This window comes from Vipera ursinii (genome assembly GCF_947247035.1).
Source record: "Vipera ursinii genome assembly, chromosome: 4".
Lineage (NCBI taxonomy): Eukaryota > Metazoa > Chordata > Lepidosauria > Squamata > Viperidae > Vipera > Vipera ursinii.
This window is the reverse complement of record NC_139514.1, coordinates 65,742,268-65,764,941: the sequence shown is the minus strand read 5'-3', so window position 1 is coordinate 65,764,941 and position 22,674 is coordinate 65,742,268. Positions and strand designations below refer to the sequence as shown.

General features: G+C 49.9%; 1 protein-coding gene across 4 annotated transcripts in view; it reads right to left on the bottom strand.

The window, feature by feature from the left end:
* SMPX (small muscle protein X-linked) overlaps window positions 1–22,674 on the bottom strand; it is a 44,700-nt gene that overhangs the window by 17,566 nt on the left and 4,460 nt on the right. The window lies entirely within an intron of this gene.

Below are 22,674 nucleotides of genomic sequence, written 5' to 3'. Positions count from 1 at the left end.
CCTACCGTATTTCCCCGAAAATAAAACCTAGCTCGAAAATAAGCCCTAGCTTGATTTTTACGCATTCGCCTAATATAAGCCTTACCCCCAAAATAACCCCTAGTTTGGGGGAGAGGGGCACACGTAAAAATCAAGCTAGGGTGAGAGTGGAGGGATGGAGCTGACCCATATGTCCCATACCCACTTACCTTAGGACTGCTGCAACCAGGCCTCCCACAGCCCAACACCTGCCACACCACTACGCAAGTTCTTCTGCATCTGCTTATTGCCAGATGCCACATGGCACATTGCGCTGGTACCAATAGCAGGATGCCAGGTGTAGCAGGATGCCAGGTGGCACTTCATGCTGGTGCTACTGCTCGCACCAGGACATTGTGTGGTTTATCACACTGGTGCTGCTTTTCACTGCAGAACGCCACGTGGTGCTTTATGGCAGTGCTGCCGCTCGTGGAAGGAGGCTGCTTGGCTGGTCACACAGGTGCTGCTGTTCACAATATGCTGCGTGGCGGCACCAGGGCAATGAGCCACCCAACCTCCTGCCATGAACAGCAGCACTGGCATGAAGCAGCACATGGCATATTGCCATGAGCAGCGGCACCAGCACAATGAGCCATGGGCCTTTTAATTGAGAGAGGCTGCAAGTGGCCACGGAACTCAGGTAGTGGCGTGACAGAAGTCGGGGCATGGGAGGCCTGGCTGCAGCACTCCTAAGGTAAGCGGGTATAACATCTCCCAAAAATAAGACCTGGTGCCTCTTTTTGAGGCAAAAAATATATAAGACCAGGTCTTATTTTCGGAAAAACGCAATATAGAGAATGTACTGACTAGCCTTGAACCTTTAAAGGCACTGCATTTAAGCAATACATTGAATTTCTATTTCACACCTATAAAAACACTTCTAAAATTACTTGAAGTGGTTCAGAGAATACAGGCATAGTTAATCATGGGATTTAGAAATAAAGGGCTCATGCTCATTTTAAATAAGAATCACCCATACCCAAGCTAACAGATAACTATGCTGGTGTAAAATTTGTCTTCCAATTGCTGATAACTATCTACTATCATATTACCAGCTTGGCCACAATACTGTAAAATGGAGCTGTCAGGTGCTCTCCAATCCATATTTTCAGGGCTCTGCCATTCTGATGGAGGGGGAGGTTTTGCTCTGCTGGGAGGGGGGAATCACAGACATATTTCCATTACTTTGTTCTCTCAATCTTTGTTGCATCTCTCTGGGTGTGAAAAGGGGGAGGAATGTGCCAGGGGCTATCTGCCTTATCTCCGCTCCCTTGTAAAGACGATCCAATACCTGCCCACCAGGCTGCGGAATGCTGTGCAAGAACCCCTGTGAAAAAAGCAGCCCGACCATTGGGGGGAAAGTCATCCAAGCCACAGCCCTCAAGAGCATAGAACTCATGGAATTCCATCCCTCCCCAGATCAGGAGGGGGAACTCTGACTCCACTGGAGAAAGAACTGGGGACGTCTGACAGTGACTACGATGTGACCCCCTGGTAAGTGGGCCAGTAACCATGCCTATAGAACTGTCCATCCCAGGCAGTGGGACAAAAGTGCCCCTAAGGGCCCTACTAGACTCAGGGTGCACCAGATCCCTGGTAAGTCCCACCTTGGTGAGAAAATTGGGTGTCTGCTTAAGGAGAGTAAAGAACTCCATTGCTTTTTGCCAACTAGATGGGTCCACAGCTGGAGGCATCCCAGGTACTTTTGCAACTGAGCCTCTGGGTCTGACCATGGGAAGCCACTCGAGACTTTAACCTTCATAGTGGCACCTGGTATGGAATGGCCCCTTCTCCTAGGGCTGACATGGTTGAAAAAATGGAACCCATGGGTGAATTGGCAGGAAGGGAGCTTGAGGTTCCCAAAGGAACAGGAAACCCCACATGACAGCCACAAGAACCAAAAGGGGAAACCAGATGGAGAAGCGGCGGCAGTAGCAAAAAGCAAGGCGCTGAAAGGCATACCCAAAGAATACCACGATTTGGCTGAGGTATTCAGTGAAAGGTGCTCAGACAAATTTCCCCCTCACCAGCCCACAGACTGTGCTATTGAGATTGTCCCCAGTGCCAAGCTCCCCAAACCCAAAATATACTCCATGATTAGACGAGAGAACTAGACGAACTGTGCCAGTTCATACAGTAGATAAAAACCTAGCCAGGGGCCTCATCCAGCCGGCAAGCCCCGGTGCTTTTATGGGAAAAAATCTTTGTCTCTGCATGGACTGTAGGGGTCTGCGTGGAAAATGTGTACCGCTTGCCCCTCATGAAAGACATGCTGGCCCACATTTCCAAGGGAAAAGTGTTTTCTAAACTGGACTTATGGAAGGCTTATTACAGGGTTAGGATCAAGGAATGGAAAATGGCTTTTGACTGTCCGCTAGGTTGCTTTCAATTTAAAGTGCTCCACTTTGGATTACAAGGATCCCCTGCTGTGTTTATGCAATGGATAAATGAGCACTAATATAAGAGAGTTTCAGTGTACCTGAACGATATCTTAATTTACACTGAAACAAAAGCTGAACAGGTGAAGTTGGTTAGAGCAGTTTTGAACAAACTCCATGCAGCTAAGCTATATGCTAAACTTTCAAAATGCGAATTCCATAAAGAGAAAATTGACTACCTGGGCTACCAGATCTCACACGAGGGGGCAGAGATGGACCCAGAAAAAGTGTGTGTTGTTTTAGAATGGGAGGCCCTGCACAGTAGGAAGCAGTTGCAAAATTTCCTGGGCTTCACTGACTTCTATATTCAATTCATCCCCTCCTTCGCACAAATTGCCCTCCCTATCATGAATTTGCTAAAAACAAAAGGGGCAGGGGACAAGCCAAAACCCAGCCAACAATTAAAATGGACTAGGGAATACCAAGCCGCATTAAAAAAATTAAAAAACTTTTCTCCGCAGAACCAGTACTGAGACACCCAGACCCAGACAGACCATTTGTCATTCAGGCTGACACTAGCGATGTGGCTGTAGGTGCAGTACTGCTCCAAGAGAATGAAAAAGGGCAACTACAATCCTGTGCTTACACCTCAAAAAAATTAACTGAGATGGAACAGCGCTGGGCAGTGTGGGAGAAGGAGGCTTACACTATAAGATGGGCTCTTCTCACATGGAGACATTTTCTAGAAGGGAGTAAAATCTCTTTCCAGGTTTGGACTGACCACAAGAACCTGGAAGCACTGAAGACCCCAAGGAAATTGTCCCTTAAGCAGGTGCAGTGGGCCCAACACTTCCAGCGTTTCAACATCACCGTCCACTATTTTTCAGGGGGGAAGAACTTTCTAGCAGATGCCTTGTTGAGATTGCCACAATACAACAGTGTAAAGACCGAAGTAGTTAAACCTATGCTCCCAGAGAAGCAGCTAGCACCAGTAACCATGAGAGCACAGTCAAAAAATGCCTCCTCATTAGACACCACTGCCACACTGGAGTTTAAACAAGCCTTGGAGAAATGATGACTGGTTCCTTAATAACAAAAACCTCTGCTCCATGCAGGAGGAACTGGCAAGGGTAGGGGGGAAATTATATGTCCCAGCTAACCAGAGACTAAAGATTATACAAACCTGCCATGATTCAAAGGCGGTTGGATATTATGGATTTGTAAAAACCCTACACCTGCTAAAGAGACCATTTTGGTGGCCCTCTATCAAAAAAGATATAGAGTTATGTGGCCAGCTGCCCCAATTGTGCGGCAGCAAAACAAAGGCAAGGAAAAATGCCTGGCCTTTTGCAGCTGGTTGCAAAACCTTCAGTACCCTAGAGAGAGATTTCTATGGACTTTATCATAGAATTGCCCAAATGTGTAGGAAATACTGTTATTTGGGTGGTGACTGACCTGTTTTCCAAACAGATCCAATTCATTCCTTGTCAGAAGATCCCAACAGCCAAGGTTCTAGCAAAACTGTTTCTTCACCATATCTACACCTGCCTGGGGCTCCACAACATATAATTTCAGACAGAGGGGTCCAGTTCGCCTCCAAGTTCTAGAGGGCTTTTTTGGGCCTTTTGGGGATGGACCAGGGCCTGAGTTCTAGTCATCATCCTCAAAAGAATGGTGGGACAGAACAAACAAAGTACTGGAACAGTGCCTGCAATGCTTTATCAACTATCAGCAAGATAACTGGACTGACCTCCTGCCGTTTGCTGAAGTGGCGTACAATAATGCTGTTCACTCTAGTACTGAGTTTACTTCTTTCCAAGTAGCAATGGGACAGGTGTTCAAACCCATGCTCAAATTACCCAATAATGAACCCACCATCCCGTCCCTTAAATAATGGATTAAACAACTGCAAAACACCTGACTGGTGGTCAGGAAACCACTAGATGAAGCCAGTGCTTATAAGGCTCAGGCAGACAAAAAGAGAACGGAACCCAAACCATTCCAAGTAGGGAGCCAAGTATACCTGTCTGCTAGGTTCCTGCAGTCCCTACAATTGTCAAAGAAACTAGGATCAAAATTTGTAGGATCATTCCTGATCAAATGCATTATAAACAGTATGGGTGGCTGCACGCTCTCTTAGACAGAAAGCAACCCATAGCAGCTCCATCATAAACTCAGTCACAACAGAACTGGAACTCCCCAAGACCCTAAGGCAAATCCACCCTGTATTCCACTGTAGTTTGCTAAAACTGGAAATGACCTCGTCTTTATGGCCAGCAACTTCACCCACACTGCTGCCCATCATGGTAGAGGGTGAGCGACACTTTGAAATTGAGGAGCTCTTAGATTCCCGTAAACATCATGGAACAACCCAATACTTAGTAGCCTGGAAAGACCTCCCAGCATCCCAAAATGAATGGGTTCACAAAAAACATGTTAAAGCCCCCAGGTTGCTCAAACGTTTTCATGCTCATTACCCAGACAAGTCTGATTAACATATGAGCTCTCTTATCTTTTTTCTCTCCCATTTTATTGTTTCATATGTTCTCCAGGTGGACTTCTCTTTCTTTTAGGGGGGCAGCATGTCAGGTGCCCTTCAATCCATATTTTCAGGGGTGTGTCATTCTAGTGGGAGAGGAGGTTTCACTCTGCTAGGAGGGGGTCTCACAGACCATCTGCCTTATTTTTGTTCTGTTGTAAAGATGATGCAATGCCTGGGAACTGTCCCTTATCACTCAGGTTCCCATAACAACTTCACACCTGTGGATTGGCTGAAAATGAACTGGTCAGTTGGGCACAGGGGAGGAATTTGAGAAGGGAAGTTTTAATGTAATGTTTTGTGTGGGAATTCTTTAGAGCTTGCCTTGCCTTTCTGTTTTCACTCTCTCTCAATAAAAGTTCCTTTTAAAACAATGCCAGTTTCAGGTGTTCTTGGGAGAACTAGCTGAGGCAAAACCTTACATTAGCTATCCTTAGGAAGTGTGTGCAAGGCATCTTGAAGAAAGAAATTGGTAGATTTTCTCCAGCTGTCAACCATCCCATTGGCATATCCAGCAAAATAAACTCCTGGGACATTATTTTACCAAGAATATGACTTTACTGAAAGATCCATACAGGCACAGAAGAAGCAAAGCTAGCTCTGAGGTTTTGTGTGAAAAACAGCATAGTTAATTTTCCCTTTTCCCCATCTGGGCCACCCATTGTCCATTGTCCACCAATCCAACATGTTCTTTTTATTTTGGGAAAAGATTATGTGCCTTTAGAAGGTTCCCATCGCATAGCCTTGAAGTGTCAGGATTTTCTCAGGCTGCAAATGGCTCACATAAATTCCTCACCTCCCTGCTAGCTCCCAATACTTTCCAAACATTCGTCTCCCCCCTTCCTTCATTTATGTTGTCAAGCTGAGAGTAGAGGTGCATTATGAGTCAGCTTTAACAACAGTCTCCAGAAGAAAGATAAGCCTGAAAAAGACAGAACAAATGTACAAAATAGTTCTTTACCCCAACATCCTATCTGAGGCAATTTGGATATTTGGCTAATGAGTCTAGATCAGGGCTTTTCAACCCATAGTATGCATACCACTGGTGGTACGTCAGTACCTGGCAGGTGGTACGCGTAACACAGGTTGAAAACACTAAAAAAAAGTGTAAAAGTGTAGGCCTATGGGAGAGTGAGTTGGAGCTGCGGTGTTGCCAGGGCTCTGGTGAGTGCCCAGGATCAGCTTGGGGCTCCAGCTGATTGGCACACGGCTCAGACTGACTGGCACTTGTGTCTGCCTGCTTCGTCCTGCAAAGTGGGGCTCATTTGGCGCTCTTGACCCATATCATGCCAGCAGCCCCAGCGGGATCAGGAAGGTTCCAAAGGAAGTAGCTGCAGGGGGCAGAGGACATAGCTGCACTGGGGGAAAGCAGGATCCAGCCCCATTGGGATCAGGAAGGCTCTGAAGGAGGTAGTTGCAGGGAAGGAAGGGGAAGCAGGATCCAGCCCCATTGGGATCAGGAAAGCACCAAAGGATGTAGCTGTAGGGAGGTAGGGGGAAGCTGGATCCAGCCCCATTGGGATCAGGAAGGCTCTGAAGCAAGTAGCTGCAGGGAAGGAGGGGGAAGGCTCCAAAGGAGGTAGTTGTAGAGGGGTGGGGGAAGCAGGATCCAGCCCCATTGGGATCAGGAAAGCACCGAAGGAGGTAGCTGTAGTGGGGTGGGGGAAGCAGGATCCAGCCCCATTGGGATCAGGAAGGCTCTGAAGGAGGTAGCTGCAGGGGGGAGGGGGAAGCAGGATCCAGCCCCATTGGGATCAGGAAGGCTCTGAAGGAGGTAGCTGCAGGGGGGTGGGAGAAGCGAGATTCAGCCCTGTAGGGATCAGGAAGGCTCTGAAGGAGGTAGCTGCAGGGGGGAGGGGGAAGCAGGATCCAGCCCCATTGGGATCAGGAAGGCTCCGAAGGAGGTAGTTCTAAAATCAATGGGCTGCTGCTGGGAAGGAGAATCAAAATAAGGCAAAACAAGCGTAGTCCATCACGGTTCATTGATTACCAAGTTTTCCTCAGGTTTTCTTGTCCCTTCCCAGGCTATTAAAATCACATTGGTAAGGTCTGTACCGAACATCTGGCTGCAAACTAGTCAACTGGATTTTAGCCTAGCCCCTTGTGCAATCCTCACCTCGTCACCAGAGACGGCGCCGGGCGTCCACCGGTCTGGCGCTGACGTTTGTTTCTCGGCGGCTGGACTCTGGACTGCGGATGGCGCCCGGGCAGCAACGGGCCGAACCATGCGGGTAGTTGGACATGCTCCAACAAACTGTGGAGGGGGGTGTGGCTGTGCCCATTTCGCCTCCCTCTGTTACTGGACTCGGGGGGAGTTTAACGCCCGCAACACCAGCATGGACTGGGGCGCGCGAGGGAGCGGAAGGACAGAACTCACCTGGGAGGGGCTTTGACGGGCTGCAGCAGTGCACACGATGGGTGGTGGCTATGCACGGTGATGGGTGGGGTGTTTATGGGGAGGCGGGCGGATGCCGGTTTGCTTTGAAGGGGTGGGGTTAGGGTGTGGTAACATGATAAAAGAGCGTTGAGGCTAGGTGCCTCAACGCTGACTTTATTGCAGTTTGCTTTGTGGAAGAAATAAACCTGGTCACCCGTTCCTTTTGGAGTGCTTTTGTTTTCCTGGCTGAGGACGTCGTGACAGTAAGTCAGCGTTGTTCCAGGATACCTACTGCTGTTACTCACGCTTTGGGCATGGCAGAGGATCCATTGGGGCTTGATTTGGCAGCCGAGGAGGAAGGGGCTGTTGGGGCTGCAGTTGCAACTTCACCTGATCCTGGCGTGACAGAGGGGCCAGCAGTGCGGCCGAAGACCAAGGGGATTATGGCCTCGGCTGAGGCTGGTGATGGTTGGGAGGAAGGGTCTCTGGCTCAGAGTGGGGAGGGGTGGCAGAGCCCTCCCTTGGAGCGTTTGGACCAAGTTCGTGGAGAGGGCCGTTCACGGGCCTCAGTGTCGGCTTGGAGGGAGCGGCGGCTGATGGAGGAGGCGGGCAAGGAGTGGAGCTACTCAACGGCCCCAGGGGCCTATACAATGGATGTGTTGCGGGACCGTTTTGGGGAGTTTGGATATCAGGACACTGCACCTTGGTCGTCTTCGGGACTGGCTCAGGAGACGTGGTGATGGTCGCTACAGAGGTTGACACCTGGCCAGTCGGGCCAGCCCAGTTTCCGCCTGGAAGGCCCAAGGTTTTGGGGCCCGTCATCACGGCTGAAAGGGATGGGAGCTGCTCAGGCCGACCGACAACGCCCCGGGGCGTCAGACAAGGCAGAGGTCACCAGGTGGGCAACAACGGCCGGGGCGTCCGCCAGGCCATGGAGCGGGCGGCACCAAGCTCCAGGTATAAGGGGGCCCAGGGCCCAGGGGGGCCCCTGGGGCCTGGGGTTTTTCTGGGGCCCTCCACCGCTGCCAGTTACATACGACGGCCACCCCGACCGGCTCGCCATGTTCCTAAGCCACACCATTCACCACCTGGACCAGTACGGTGCAGCCTATGCCTCCCAATGGGCCATGGTGGTGGCCATCACAGCAAGCCTGCAGGGAGAGGCCGCAGCTTGGGCGGCTGACCTGTATGGCGAGCATGCTCGGGAGCTGGCTGACGTCGGTTTGTTCCTGGAGTCACTGCGGACGCAATTTGAGGATGTGGCCCGCACCCACAGGGCTGAGGCGGAGGTGGTGGGGCTGCGACAACAAGGCAGGCCCGCAGCAGAGTATGTCTCTGAATTCCGCCGGGTGGCCCGTAAACTCCGCTCTTGGTCGGAATGCTTGTTGGTACACCACTTCCAGTTGGGATTGGACGGCGCGCTGCGGAGGGCGTGCGTGGTGCGTGGAGTGCCCGAGCGACTGTTGGAGTGGTATCGGGTCACTGTAGAACTCGACGTCCGGCTGCGCGAATGCAGGGGTAAGTCGGAGGGGGTGGTCGGGACCCGTAGAACCCCTGAGAGGCCAAAGGAGGAGGATCGGAAGGCCGTGGCTCCAACGGCAAACCCACCTGTGCCGCTTTCGAGACCAGCTATAAGATGTTTCCGGTGCGATCAGCCGGGACACCGAGTGGCCACTTGCCCCTTGCCGGCACCTCGTGCCGCCGCCGCCGCAACTCCCGCCGGAAAGGGCCCCACAGCACGAAAGTCAGTGGAGCGTTCAAGAGCTGCTCACCAGCTGGCGACCCTGATGACAACATCAGCAATCGGCGCGGAAACACCCGCGGCCAACGACCCGGAGCCCTACGAGAGCCTGGAGGAGGAGGAGGACCCTATGGTGAGTGACCCAGTGGTACCTTTCACAGTCCCAGTCGTGCTCATCAACCTGCGAACGGGACATAGGGAGGCCTGCCCAGCACTGATCGACACAGGCAGCACCCGGTGCCTTATCAGCCAAGCAGTGGTTGCCCGGCTGGGATTGGAGGTGCGTCGCCTGCCAACTCCCCTTCGTTTCCAGCAGGTGGACGGATCCCTTTTGGGGGGGGCTCCAGTCACCCGGGTGACGAGACCTATTCGATTGGAGATGGGGACCCATTGGGAGACTTTGCGATTCCTTGTCGTTCCTTCAATGACGGAGACAGTGATCCTGGGGTTGACGTGGCTCGACAAGTGGGGTCCCACGATCTGGTGGGGGGAGGGCTGTCGGCACCTACGGCTGGGGACAGGGCCACAACCACCACCACACGCATACGTGGGTCCTTCTGAGCAACTAGGTGGTGAGCGGGTTCAAGGGGCAGAGGGGGAGGCGGAAGCCTGCTTCCCACAGGTGTACGCCGACCTAGCAGAGGTTTTTGACGAGAAAGAGTGTGACGCTCTGCCTCCTCACCGTGCGACGGACTGCGCCATCGAGCTCGAGCCGGGCGTAAAGCTGCCAAAACCGTGCATGTACGCTTTGACGCCTCGCGAGATGCAGGAGCTACGCCGTTATATCGACAAAAATCTCGCGAGGGGGTTCATCCAACCTGCCCGATCCAAGATAGCAGCGCCAATACTGTTCCGGGAGAAAAAGGATGGCACGCTTCGCATGTGTGTCGACTTCCGAGGCGTCAACGCGGTCTGCATCGAACACCTATATCCGCTGCCACTCATGAAAGATCTTCTGGCACACTTGTCAACGGGACGCATCTTCACGAAGCTAGACTTACGGGAGGCGTATTATCGGGTGCGGATCAGAGCTGGGGATGAGTGGAAAACAGCGTTTAACTGTCCGTTGGGCAGTTTCCAGTTCCGAGTCATGCCGTTTGGACTTCAGGGGGCCCCAGCCGTCTTTATGCAGATGATAAACCAGGTGCTCCATAAGTACCTGTACCGCGGGGTGCTGGTGTACCTGGATGACATTTTGATATATACTAAGACTATGGAGGAGCATATCGCCCTCGTGCGCCAGGTGCTACGGAAGTTGCTGGCTGCCCGTCTCTATGTGAAGCTCACTAAATGCGAGTTCCACAAGACGAGGCTGGATTATCTGGGGTATCGAGTGTCTGCGAGCGGTATAGAGATGGACCCTCGCAAAGTGGAAGCCGTCTTGCAATGGCAGGCGCCGCGGACGCGGCGACAGCTGCAGAGTTTCTTGGGGTTCGCGAACTTTTACCGCCAGTTCATCCCAGGTTTTGCAGCAACGGCCCTGCCGCTGACGGACCTGTTGCGGACGCGACAATCCGGGGAGAAACCACGTCCAGGGTTGAAGCTGGCATGGACCACCACGTGTCAACGGGCGTTCGAGACTTTGAAGGCCCTGTTTGCTAAGGAGCCGGTGTTGGTACATCCTGATCCCGACCGTCTGTATGTGGTCCAAGTCGACACCAGTGATGTCACGGTAGGGGCTGTGCTGCTGCAACGGAATACGGAGGGCGTACTGCAACCATGTGCCTACTCCTCCAAGAAACTGTCATCGACGGAGCGCTCGTGGGCGATTTGGGAGAAGGAGGCGTTTGCCGTGCGCGCAGCCTTGGAGACGTGGCGACATCTACTGGAGGGGCTGTCCATCCTTTCAAGGTCTGGATAGACCACAAGAACTTGGAGGTCCTGCAGTCCCCGAGGAAACTGGCGCCCAAGCACGTCAGATGGGCTCTTTTCTTCCGACGATTTAATTTCGTTCTGAAGTACGTACCGGGGGGGGCGGAACTTTCTTGCTGATGCACTCTCACGGCTGCCGCAATACGACACCAAACGAGAAGCAGTTGTACAAGAGCTCATCCCGCCTAGCGCATCCCCGAGTGTGACCCAGGCAATCTGCAGCGTGGGAGACGATTTGTCCCGTGCCATGGACGAGACCTTAGCTTCAGACACTTGGCTAAAGGAGCATCCCGGTCTTCTGACTATGCGCGACGGCTTGGCCTGGCACGGGGATAAGCTGTATGTGCCTCAGGCACTACGCCCCGCCATTCTGCGCCGATGTCACGATGCCAGGCAGGCCGGTCACTTCGGCTTCCTGAAAACTTTACACTTGGCACGCCGTCAATTCTGGTGGCCGGGCATGAAGGCGGACGTGGAACACCACGTCCGAGGCTGTCACGTATGCGCCACAGTAAAACCCCATGTTGGGAAGCCGTTAGGTCTGCTACAGACAGTTTCGGACCCTGTACGACCATGGCAAGACATTGCCATAGACTTCATTGTCGGGTTGCCCGAAAGCAGGGGTTACACGGTAATCTGGACAGTCATCGACCTTTTTTCCAGACAGGCGCACTTTGTCCCCTGCAAGGGGCTGCCGTCCGCCAAACGGCTGGCACGACTGTTTCTAACCCATATCTATCGGCTGCACGGGGTCCCCCGACGGATTATTTCGGACCGCGGGGTCCAGTTTACAGCACAGTTTTGGCGGGAGTTTCTACGACACATTGGCTCTACCCAAGGCCTCAGCTCCGGTTACCATCCAAGCACTAACGGGGCCGCTGAAAGGGCCAACGCCACGGTGGAAAGGTTCCTCAGGAGTTATGTGTCGTACCAGCAAACAGACTGGGCAGACCTCCTGGTATTTGCTGAAGTCGCCCACAATAACGCCGTGCATAGCAGCACGGGTTTGACACCATTCCAGGTGGTGGCGGGGTATGATTTCGTCCCTGTCCCGGAGTGTGGACAGGGATCGGCGACACCCACTGGGCCTGGGGAGTGGATGCACCAATTAGGGGCCGCCTGGAAAACTGCTAGGGAGGCGATGGTGAAAGCCCAGGCACGGGTGAAGGAGCAGGCAGACAGGAAAAGGGAGCCCTTTGACACCCCCAAGGTTGGGGAGTGGGTGTATCTGTCAACCAAATATTTGCACTTACGGGTACCGAGCAGGAAGCTAGGCCCCAAGTTCCTTGGCCCTTTCCAAGTGATTCAAGTGATCAACCCCGTGACCGTTCGTTTACGGTTACCAAAGTTCCTAGGGAAGATCCACCCTGTCTTCCATAGTAGCCTACTGAAGCCCGCTAGGGGGATAACAGAGAAGGCGAGTGGGAACGCTCCGGGGCCTGTACACGGGGACCAGTACGAAATACAAGCAATCTTAGATTCTCGGGTACGGAGGGGGCAGATACAGTATCTCGTGATGTGGAAAGGATATACATTGGCCGAGGCTTCATGGGTCAGAAAAGGGGATGTTCAGGCAGATCGTCTGGTCATGGCTTTTCACCGTACACATCCATCCAAACCGGGGGGTAGCACTGGGGACTCAACGGCTTGTCTTCGTGGAGGTCTATCTTATCGTTCTTCTTTTATAGGAGGGCAGATGGTAGGGGGAGCCGACTGTCAAGCCCCGCCGGCCTCCCGTCCGCCCGGGCCTCGACATTACCTCCTCCGTCGGGCCCCGGACTCCTGGATGGTGGGCGTGGCTGCTTCTGCCGCCGCAGCGTGCCGCCCCAGCCCCGCCGAACAGCCGGCTGCTCCCCAGCTGATCGGCGCGCCCGGCTCGCACCTGCCCGGTCCCCAGCTGATCGGCGCGCTCGGCTCACACCTGCCCGGTCCCCAGCTGATCGGCGCGCCCGGGCAGCACCTTTCCCGGACCCCGGACGCTCATGTAGAGGGCGTGGCTTCGTCTGCCGCCACAGTATGCCGCCGCAGCCCCGCTGAGCAGCCAGCCGCTCCCCAGCTGATTGGCGCATCCAGCTCGCACCTTCCCGGTCCCCAGCTGATCGGCGCGCCCGGGCAGCACCTTTCCCGGACCCCGGACGCTCAAGTAGAGGGCGTGGCTTCGCCCGGACTTCGCCCGGACTTCGCCACAATCCCGCCAAGCAGCTGGCCGGCGCTCAGCTGATCAGCGCGCCTGCTCCCAGACGGCCGGCGGGCGCGCACTCGCCTCGTCACCAGGGACGGCGCCGGGCATCCACCGGTCTGGTGCTGACATTTGTTTCTCGGCGGCTGGACTCTGGACTGCGGATGGCGCCCGGGCAGCAACGGGCCGAACCATGCGGGCAGTTGGACACGCTCCAACAAACTGTGGAGGGGAGTGTGGCTGTGCCCATTTCGTCTCCCTCTGTTACTGGACTCGGGGGGAGTTTAACGCCCGCAACACCAGCACGGACTGGGGCGCACGAGGGAGCGGAAGGACAGAACTCACCTGGGAGGGGCTTTGACGGGCTGCAGCAGTGCACACGATGGGTGGTGGCTATGCACGGTGATGGGTGGGGTGTTTATGGGGAGGCGGGCGGATGCCGGTTTGCTTTGAAGGGGTGGGGTTAGGGTGTGGTAACATGATAAAAGAGCGTTGATGCTAGGTGCCTCAACGCTGACTTTATTGCGGTTTGCTTTGTGGAAGAAATAAACCTGGTCACCTGTTCCTTTTGGAGTGCTTTTGTTTTCCTGGCTGAGGACGTCGTGACACAGTTGCTGACAGGTGTGCCACTTATATTCTGACTTGACATCTGCATGCTCTCAAGGACCAAAGAATATCTTCATTCTTCATAGGCTAGTATTGCGGATTAACTAAGTTTTTCTGGGTTCTGATCTTAAGGTGAGTATCCTGAGCTCCGGAGGCCTTTGATCATCTTCTTAAATAAATAATAGTAAAATAATGAGAACTAAAGGCTCAAAGGGAAGGCTGATTAGAATGAATGAGACCTTTTGGGATCTTCAATTCCCTTCCTGTTAAGAGTTCCTTAATAAGGTTTGCTCTTCCTTCCTAACATCAATAAAGGTGTTTTTTTTCAGAAAATATGTGAAGAGTAGTAATTAGTGGTTTAACTATGCTTTCTTTTTGGCTGTGTTTTAATTTATATTATGTATGTTTAATCAAGAGGGGTTGGAGAAGTAGAAGTGGCCAGTGGCGTAGCGTGGGGGGTGCAGGGGGGGCCAGCCGCACCAGGCGCAACATCTGGGGGGGGCGCGCTCGCACTGAGCTGCTCGGTAGCCACCGAGGCTCTGTGTCATTTCTGTCCGCGCCGCGGGCTGCGAAGAGGCGGGGCGGGGCCAGGCCGCCGACATACACGCCGCCCAGTGACAGGCGGCGCACGCGGGCCCAACCACGAGAGGCCCCCTGCTGCAGAGGCCCTCCCCCTCCCCCTCTCCCAGCCCCCGCCCCCTCCCGTGTCTCCTTCATCTGCTCCGGGAGAGCGAGCCAGAAAGGGTAGTGGACGGACGGATGGGCGTGCGGGAGGGCGGCGGCAGGGTGACTTTGGATTCCAGTTCCGCGAAGGAAGAAACTGGGGTCCCTTCTTTCTCAACGCACCGGACTGCTCCAGAATAAGAGCCTTCCTTAAAAGTCGCCCGGTTCGGCTCCGTGATAGCCGGCGATGGAAAATATCTGGTCCAAACCCAAAACCCGAAGTGAACAAGTGCACGCGGTCTCACGCCTGCGCACGTGGCTTTATTTAGCAGGGCTCACGTGCGAGCTTGAATGCAGCGGCTCTTGCAGGTCGGAGCCCCGCCCAGCCGCCCTCGAGAGGGACCCGGAAGCATCCCGCATGCGCGCGACTCTTCTTGGAAAGTCTACGCCGCTGCGGGGCGCGTCTTTTCAGCAGTGCCGTGACGTCACCGCCCGCCCGCCCCTCTATTTCCGCCTCCGGTTGCCTTGCCCCGCCCCAGGTGCTGACAACCCACACTACGCCACTGGAAGTGGCCAATATGGAGGCTGCACCTTGCCTTCCAGATCTGCCTCCCCTGCAGATGTCTGGAGAGGAGAAGGGGGTGGCAGGGGAGCTGCGTGAGGGAAGGCTGCCCCAACAAACCAGCATCCTTACCACACACAATTGGAAATTGGAATTCCTTTTCGAGAAGAGCCAGCCTCCCTTGTGCAGGACCTGGGAGAGCTGCTCCCCTGCCACCTCTTCTTGCTCTCCAGAGATCTGTTAAGGCAGAAGTTGGATTTGGAGGAAACGGCTTCCTGCAAACTTTCTCTTCCGAGCTTTCACATGCAGCAGCATCGTCCTTCATCTCCTGCTTTGCCATGAGGGGGCACCGGACAGGGAAACACCAATGATGTCTGGGATTTGGATTTGGAGAAGAATGTCTCCTTTGGAATGCTATGTGTGCGTGCATGTGCACGCACACACACACACACACACACACACACACACACCATTCCAAGCTTGGAGACTTTTATCCACATCTGAGCTAGCAAATTGCCAATCATGCCTGGGCTTGGGGAGAAGGCCCTCTCTTTCCTCTGTGGATAAAAGTCCCCAAACTTGGAATGTGGTGTGTGCCTGCATGCGCACACACTTGGCTACTAGCAGTTTGGGGAGGGGAGGAGTTTGTGGGGCACTGAGTTGTCCCCACATCGAGTTAGCTGGTGTGATTTGTTCCGTTCTGATCCAGCTGTCTCAAGACAGCTATGTCTAGTGAGTGGCATTGAGCAGGCCACACCCTCTTGCTAGGTGACTGGTGGTACTTGAATATTGCCATATCCTAAAAGTGGTATAATCTCTGAAAAAGTTAAAAAGCCCTGGTCTAGATGCCCTCACACCATTGGCCACCACCCACTCACCACCTGCTAACTGCTGTTCACAACACTAAAAACTGCAACTTACATTTTCATTTTCTGGAGTCAAGGATCTCCTTGACTTCAAAGTGTTCTTCTCCTCTCACTGGGGGAGGAGGTGGTTCAGTAGTAGGTCTTAACGCTGAACCACAGAAAGTCTTCATGAGGCTGCAGTGAAACACTGTGTGAATGTACCTGAGGCTTTTTGACAATTTTAATTCCATTGTCATCAAATTGATGATCTCGATAATTGGGAAAGGCCCTAGGTACTTAGGTCCCAGTTTTTACAAGGTTGCCTCAGGTTCAGAAACTTTGTAGATAGGTATACCTCTCCTATTCTATATTTTCTCTGAGGTGCCCTCTTCTTGTCTGCTTGCCTCTTTTGTGCATCTCTCACCTTCTCTAATGCTTTATGCACTGTGACCAAAGTGGCTTTTAAGGTATCCATCCACTCAGCTAATGATGCTGATGATGGCCTTTCTTGAGGGAGCTCTGGCAAAGGTACAAACTCTATTCCAGAAGCTACCCAGAAAAGGGTAAATCCTGTGTTACTATGCACAGAGTTGTGATATGCCACTTCTGCAAAAGGCAAAAGCTAGGCCCAATTGTTCTGCTGGTAGTTCACATAACATTGCAAGTTTTGTTCTAGCACCAAATGTGTACATTCACAATCTCCATTAGTGTGAGAATGATGGGAGGAGCTAAGTCCCTGGAAGGAGCCTATCAGCTTTAGGAACTCCTGCCAAAACTTTGACATGAACTGTACTCCCCGGTCAAAGGCAATGTGCTTTGGGACCCCATGTAGTTGGTATATGTGCTGCATGAATAGCCTAGCCAGGACTCAGGCTGAGGGAATTCTGGGACATGGCACAAAATGTGCCTGTTTGGAAAACAAGTCAGTGATAGTCCAGATTACAATATATCCAGCACTGTCTGGTAGCTTGATGATGAAGTCCATAGAGATCTCTTCCCAAGAGCTAGTGGGGTTAGCCATCAGCTACAGCAGCCTGGGGGCTTCCCAGGTAGCCACTTTATCAAAGCACACACAGGGCAGCTGGCCATGTATGCCTCTATGTCCTGTCTTTTCACTAAGTGAAATGTCTTTACAAATCCAAAATGCCCTGCTGCCCTCATGTCATAGGTCCACCATAGGACTAACGTCCTCTGGCTGGCTGGGATGTACACTTTATTCCCCTTGCACGCCAGGACATCCTTTGAGGACAGGTCGGTTCCATGCAGCTGAAACCAGTTGTCTCCCACCAAAGCATCCCTCAATGGATGCACTAGGTCTTTGGTTGATTGCAGGGTGACTTCCTTTGCTGCCTTGTGAAGGCTGGTGCTGTGAACTGCTGGATGAGATGATAGAGTTAACGACTTCCTCTCGGGCACTGTTGTATTGTGGCATCTGGGAGAAATCATCTGCCAAAAGGTTTTTTCCTCTGGTAGGTAGTGGAGGTTAAAGTTGAAATGGTTGCACGCACTGAACCTGCTTAGGGGATAACTTCTGAGGGGACTTCAATGCTTCCAAGTTCTTCTAATGGGGTTTTACTGCCTTCTAGGAACTGCTTCCTGGTTTAAGAGAGCCCATTGGACCACGTAAACATCCTTCTCCTAAATAGCCCAGTGTGCTTCGGTCTTAGAAAGCTTGTGGGATCTATAGGTGCAGAGCTGCAGTTTCCCCTTAGCAATTTTCTGCAGTAGACCTGCATCCACAGCCACATCATAGCATCCGCCTGTATCGCGAACGTCTCATCTGGGTCTGGGTGCTTTAAGACCAGCTCCACTGCAAAGAGGTGCTTTAGCTTCTCAAAGGCAGCTTGGCACTTGAGAGACCAATTCAGAGGTTGGCCAGGCTTGGGCTTCACTCCCCCTCCCACTTTCAGCATTGGTAATCGGCAGGGCTTTCTGGGTAAATGTGGTGATGAATTGGCAGTAGAAATTTGTAAAACTGAGGAAACTCTGCAACTGTCTCCTGGTTTGAGGGGGCTCCCACTCTAATATTGCCTTCACATTGCTGGGGTCCATTTCCACTCCCTCTTTTGAGCACTGCTCTGACCAGTTTTATGCACTCTTCTGGGATTTCAGTGTATATCAATATACCATTCAGGTACACTAAGACCCCTTTGTACAGGTGCTCATGTAGGGCTTGGTTTATTACTTGCATGAATATAGCAGGAGCTTCCTGCAGACCAAATGGCATCACCCGAAACTGGTAGCAGCCCAGGGGGCAATTAAATGCCATTGTCCTTTATCTTCACTTGGTAGTATCCCTCACAAGTTCAGTTTAGTGAAAATTCTCCCTTTGGCCAGATGGTTTAATATGTCCCTCTTAAGAGGGAGAGGGGTACATGTTTTCCACATAAATACTGTTCAGGCCTCTGCAGTCCATGCACATCCTAAGGGACCCAACCATCTTCTCCTTAAAGAGCACAGGGGCAGCCATCCTCAACTTTGTCAGCTGAATGAACCCCTAGCCAGGTTCTTGTCTATAAATGCCCAGAATTCTTCCATCTCCCTGAGTGTCACTGAATACATTTTCTGTTTAGGTAACTTGGACCCTGGCATGATTTCAATCACACAGTCTGTGGGTTTGGAGTGCGTCTGATTCCTTTTCACTAAAGACTTCCACTAGGTCACGGTATTCTTGTGGAATCAGCAGCTCTAGCTCACCATCTCCCTTTAGTGTGTTAGCCATTTCTGCTTTCACTCTCAGGCTGCAAATGGCTCGCATAGTTTCCTCACCTCCCTCCCAGCTCCCAATACATTCCAAGCATTCTCTTCCCCCCTCCCTTTGTTTCTGTTGTCAAGTTGCGAGTAGAGGTGCATTACAAGAGAGCCTTGACATCAGCTGTGTTTCCCTTCTGTCCCACCAAAGGTCAAAACATAGTATGAAACATCTGAAAGTATGATAAGCCCATGTTTACAGCAGCAACAGGTAGTGTGCATAAGGATGATTGTGTGGGGTGATGGAATCCCCCTTTTTCTCAGTGCCTTGACTTGTTAGTTGGTTAGATCCCTCTTTCAGAGCTAGTGAACTGGAAACAGGCCCAGAAGGAGCAGAGGAGAAGCCATTATGAAAGGTCTGAATTCTACTATTTCTGCCCCAACCAGAAAAGATCTGGAGGACAATGCCCAGGGACACTGGACTTCATCCTAAATAATGAACTATTTGAGGGTGAAGGTTTGTTCTCCAAGCTTGTGGGTTGGTTTCTGAATGTTTCATTACCAGGCTAGGTAACATCATCAGCGGAGTTTAGTGGATGTCAGTGTCAGTGTTCTTCAATTTATAAGGGCTTCAGGTGTGGGTGCGTCACGTGAGGATCTTGTGATAGGTCTCACTCTTACTCGACACACCCACACCTGAAGCCCTTACAAACAGAAGAACAATGACATTGACATCCCTAAACTCTGCTGAAGATGTTACCTAGTGTCAGAAGGAAAGGTTTCTGGTTCACTCCTTCAACTCGGGTAGGGACTGTGGAGCTCACCCACAGACAAAAGGGGTCTGTTGCCAGTAGGGTGATGACTCTCCAGGCCCAGTCCAGTGGCTGGATTAGCTGGGAGTCCCTTTGTGGTTGCCAAATTGTTGGAAGAAAAGGTTTCCAGTTCTTCCTTCCACCCAGAACAATGCAATCAGCCCTGAAGGATGAAATAAGCTGGAAAGAAAACTGTTGGAAAAGAAGTTTTTATTACAGAAGCCAGAAAATTTCAGTGACAACAGCAGTGGGTTCCAGGTTAGCTGGCAGAGCTTAAGGAGTGAGCAGGATGTTTTTTTATACTCTTTAGGGCTTTTGTAATTGAGATGCCTGATGGGGTATTTGATTAGTTTAACTATGTGTTTGATTGTTCCGGTCCAGTTTTCTGGGGGGTGGAAGGGGTCAAATCCAGCCTTGGGGAAGGGAGGAGAATGTAAATTTAGTAAATTGTTGCGCTCTACTAGCTTAATCCTGTCAATTCTAACTACCTTAGTCTGAAGTGCGGAAGCCGCTCCTTGCTACATTCCTGTGGGTTTTTTTCCCCCTTCAACAGATACAATGTAGCTATTTGCAGAATGCTCTTAACAGCTAGCCTGAAGCTATTCCACTTAGCTGAGAGGCAAAGTGGCTTTTTTTCTTTCTCCCTCCATCGTGAATGGCTTTTTCTTTTCATCAATTTGTTTTAGTTCCTATCTGAAAAACAAGAAGGCCTTATTTTCTTCTTTTCCTGGGAGCATGGTGGGGTTATGATTCTCTCTACACTAGCCTAGTAATGAAACGTTCAAAAAGCAACCCACAAGCTTGGAGAACGAACCTTCCCCCTCATTCTACACCCGAGCTACAGATATTCACTATCATTGCAAATGAACTAATTACACCAAACATTTTTTCATAAGTGCTATTGTGAAGCCAAAAATCCACTGAAAAAACTGTGATTGTTTTGTTTCCCAAACACATAACTTTGCATTTGTCTCTGTTCAATTTAATTTTCTTATTTTTAGCTTATTTCTCTAAGCTCTTAAGATCATTTGGAATGTTATTTCTGTCTTCTAGATTGTTAGATATACAATTTTTATGTCATATTCAAAATGGAGAAATATTTTCTGTAGCTTTTCATCTGATTCATGAATCAAAGTATTAAACAGTACAGGATCCAGAAAAGGAGCAATACTTTTCTCTGAGAAACCATTGATGAATACTTTTTGAGTACAATTTTCAAGCCCACTTATCCACTTAATTGTCATGCCATACAGTCCACACTTATCCAGTTTGTTAATCAAGGATCATTTGACTCTGTGAAATGTTTTGCTGAATTTAGAATATACAACAACTTTCCAGTGTTATTATAACAACATAGTTTGTGAATGGATAGTAGGAAAATGTTATCCCTTCAATTCTGCAACATGGGAAATCTGTAGTTAAATGGGGCCTGCATCACTATAATTTTGGTTTTGAGGTTCCTCTGACAAATAAGTTTTCTTCAAAGTCAAAACAGCAACAAAATCCCAGAATTATTAATTAGAAAATCTTGATGATTACAATTACAAATAATAAAGGGATTATGAATTAAATCAACACTGAGTTCAACAAATTATAGTTAATATAATTGTTTAATCATTCATGACTAGACATTAATGTACTGGAATACACTTTTGTCAAATTTTGAATGGAATCATCAAACAAAATGTAAAATGTAAATATATATATACTACCATTGTTCAGTTTTTATTTAATTCTTTATAGGAACAACAACAAATGTCCATGGCTTTATTGATTGTTTTGTTAACTGCAAATATCAGTAAAAACATCAATGTTTTTCTTATTCCTTAATGAAAGCCTAATCCTAAACCTTAATTTATGTTGGGATTTTTTTTGATATGTTTTTACTTATATTTCTCTCTTGATCTTTTGCCTAACTGCAGTAAATGATTTTTAATGATGGAAAATTAATAAAATATGAATCCTAATGGATTTACTACTATTACTATTACTAGTAATAGTAATAGTAGTAAATTATTACTATTTACTATTACTAAATTATTACTATTACTATTACTATTTTTGTCTTCAAAAGCTGTATTTATAGCAAATTCAGACTCTTACAATAATATTAGAGCCTTGGCCATCCCATTCCCAGAATAATAGGGGCATCATTTATCATTTATTAGTTATGAAAAGATTACATGTATAGATATAACAGCTGTATTTTAATTCTGCTATTTTATATTCAAATGTGCCAATGGGACAATCTAAGTCCATAGTTAAAACTATAAACAAGATACACAAAGAAAACAATTATATTACATGAGTGTCCATAGATTATGCATGGGGTCAATGACATTTAGCCTTAGTCCTAACTTAGCTTTTTATCTTATTGGGTTAGGATTTCTCTCCTTCTCCACTCAAATTCTTTCAGTGGTACATTAAGAATGAGAGTGCTGTGTTCTCAATACAGGTAATAAGGAGTTGCTGCCAGAAACAGTGAGGGCTTATTCAGAGGGTCAATAGCATGGAGTTGGATTGCTATTGATGACATGCCAATCAGCTGTTTGGTGATTGGCAACCTAGCACTGCTAAGCAAGTGGAGCCAGCAGTGCTTCCAGACCTTGTTAGTGATTCACTGAGAGGAGATAGCCACTCAAATACTGGAATACTGCTATCATGTCACCCCGAGTCCTTCTTTTCTCTAGACTGTCCATACCCAATTCCTGCAACCATTCTTCATGTTTTTGTCTTCCTTAATCATCTTTGTTGCTCTTCTTTGCACTTTGCACATTTTCCAAAGTCTCAATATCTTTTTTGTAATGTGGTGACCAAAATTGGATGCAGTATTCCAGATGTGGTCTTACTAAGGATTTATAAAGCGGTACTAATACTTCACATGATTTTGATTCTATGCCTCTGTTTATACAACCAAGGTTTGTATTAGCTTTTTTGGCTGCTGCCGCATACTGTTGACTGATGTTCATCCACTAGGACTCCAAGGTCCCTCTCACAGTTACTGTTTTTGAGTCAGGTTTCGCCTAATCTGTACTTATGCCTTTGGTTGTTCCTGCCCAAGTGTAAAACCTTGCTTTTTTCCACATTAAATTTCATTTTGTTGGATAGGGCCCATTGTTCAAGTCTGTCAAGATCTTTTTGGATCCTGAGCTTGTCTTCTGGGGTGTTGGCTATTCCTGGCAGCTTAGTGTCATCTGCAAATTTGATAAGTTCCCCTTCTATTCCCTCATCTAAGATGAGCTCATATGGGCCTAACTTTTCTGGATGACTTATTAATCAATTAGAGTTATCTGACATGACCTACTAGGAAATAAAAATGTGTAATTTCAATGATGTTTATTCCTTTGTTCACAGAAATACCCTTCAACCTTACCTAAGCATGACTAACAAG